This window comes from Pygoscelis adeliae, unplaced genomic scaffold, assembly GCF_000699105.1.
Source record: "Pygoscelis adeliae isolate BGI_AS28 unplaced genomic scaffold, ASM69910v1 Scaffold279, whole genome shotgun sequence".
NCBI lineage: Eukaryota > Metazoa > Chordata > Aves > Sphenisciformes > Spheniscidae > Pygoscelis > Pygoscelis adeliae.
In genome coordinates, this window is record NW_008825542.1 from 35,809 (window position 1) to 38,259 (window position 2,451).

At 45.2% G+C, this 2,451-nt stretch overlaps 1 pseudogene; it reads right to left on the reverse strand.

Moving 5' to 3' along the window:
• Positions 1-897: 897 nt before the first annotated feature.
• On the reverse strand, positions 898-2,219 carry LOC103923538 (annotated as a pseudogene).
• Positions 2,220-2,451: the final 232 nt, after the last annotated feature.

Sequence of the window (2,451 nt, forward strand, 5' to 3'; positions counted from 1 at the left end):
GAGGGAGGGGATTCTGCCCCTCTACTCTGGTGAGACCCTACCTGGAGTACTGCATCCAGCTCTGGAGCCCTCAGCACAAGAAAGACATGGACCTGTTGGAGCGGGTCCAGAGGAGGCCACAAAAGTGATCAGGGGGATGGAACACCTCTCCCATGAAGAAAGGCTGAGAGAGTTGGGGTTGTTCAGCCTGGAGAAGAGAAGGCTCCAGGGAGACCTTATTGCAGCCTTTGAATACTTAAAGGGCGCTTATAAGAAAGATGGGGACAGACGTTTTAGCAGGGCCTTACAGGACAAGGGGGAATGGTTTTAAACTAGAAGAGCGTAAATTTAGACTAGATATAAGGAAGAAATGTTTTATGCTGAGGGTGGTGAAACACTGGAACAGGTTGCCCAGAGAGGTGGTGGATGCCCCATCCCTGGAACCATTCAAGGTCAGGTTGGACAGGGCTCTGAGCAGCCTGATCTGGTTGAAGATGTCCCTGCCCATGGCAGGGGAGTTGGACTAGATGACCTTTAGAGGTCCCTTCCAACCCAAACTGTTCTATGATTCTATGATCTCTCTGGGAGTCCTGGAATGACCTCATTTTCATGGTCTTCCCATGTAAGGAACCACCATTCAAGATGAAGGGAGTCCAGTCCCTTCAAGTGTTTGACACAGCATGAGAGAACCCTTTGATCAAATTGATTCAGGCTGATGTCTCTTAGAACAATCCCAGTGAAATGCTCCAATGCATTGCTCACAAATGTTTCTTCTTGACTCAAACAAACAGTGAAATATATTCAAGTCATAAATCACCCTATCAGAACTTGAAACTACTCCTTGGCTTATCTGAGTCCACATCCAGTTACTTTCTTTGGCTTCTTCTTTGGTTCCTTGTTTAACAGGCCAAACAGGAATCACACCACTAGTATCAAACATGTTTTACAATCGCTGTAGTTTTCAAGCACTACCTTTATACTCTTTTCAGGAGTCCCCGAGTGTCCTCTTGTATCCTCATTGTCCCCCAGTGCTGCAAAGAACACTTGAAAGCTCAGATAAATGAAGCTGTAGACATTCATGAATTCCCTATCTTTTCTTAGGACACTCTCATTCAGGAAAAGGGAGTAGAGAACTGGGTGATTTAACCCATGTTCCTTGATCTCCTTTTCCTCAAACAGGATCTCCTGCTTCCAGATGCCATCAGCAGCCAGGTAGCAAAGTTTGCCCAGGAACTTCTTCAGATCCTGCTTCAGATCTTCTCTCCCACACTTGAGTAATCTGAAAAGGTAGGACACATACAGCTCTGTGGTTGTTGTAGAAGTCTGTGAAAGATCATTCCCTTCATCAAGTTCTCATTCAAGGACAGTGCAGACAGTCCAACACATGATGGGTACAAGGCACATAGTAAAAAAAATGTCATTTCTTTTGACAAAGCTAATGGCTTTTCTTGCTTTGTCTTCATCCACGAAGAACTTGTGGAAATACTCCTCCCTCTCAGCTTCTGAAAAGCCCAGTATCTCTGCAAAATACTCTGTCTTTAAATGCCGCCCCAGATTTTGAAGAGCTGTTTGTCTTGTAGTGATGAGTAAGGAGGATTCAGAAAGGAGAGTCTTCTCCAATAAACTGCTCAGAATAATTTCCATGGGCTTCTTTTCCTCAGCACTTGAGCATAATTTACATTTTGGTTGATCCAAGGAAAACCTCAGTTCATCAAAGCCGTCAATGATGAACAGAAGCTTCTGGGGGCTAGACAGGATCTCTCCAAGTAGTGCCCATCTATCAGGACAGCAATCTGACATCAAGTCACCCAGACTCAGCATGTCCTCTTGCTTAGAAAGGTTGATCTCTCTATAGCTTATGTAGAGAGCATAGTCAAACTGTGCATAAAGGGATCCTTTTGCCTAGTCTAACATGATCTTTCTTGATGTCATTGTCTTTCCAATCCCTGCAGCTCCCACCAGCACAATGATCTGTGGTATTGCCCTCTTTCATCAGGCTGAAACAGGGTTTCCACAGCAATGGTAGGGTTAGCACCTTCCCTTCTGACCTCCTCATGTCTCTGTCTGAGACCCAGGACCTCATGTTCTGTCTGAGTCTTCGTAACCATCACCAACTTTGCATATCTGCTGCTTAGGGTCACATTCTCACCCAGGTGAGTGTTCACCTCTTTAAACATGCAGAACTCTCTTGCTACATGGTCTCTGTACTTCTGCCTGTAATCTAAACCAATGAGAAACATAATGTCGTGGTTTAACCTCAGCCGGCAACTGAGCACCACACAGCCGCTTGCTCACACCACCACCCCCAACTCGTGGGTTGAGATAAAAAGAGTTTAATAATTGAAATAAAACAACAATAACAATAATAATGTAATAATAATAATGTTAATATACAAAGCAAGTGATACACAGTGCAGTTGCTCACCACCCGCCGACCGATGCCCGGCCAGTCCCCGAGCAGCGGCCCCCCCC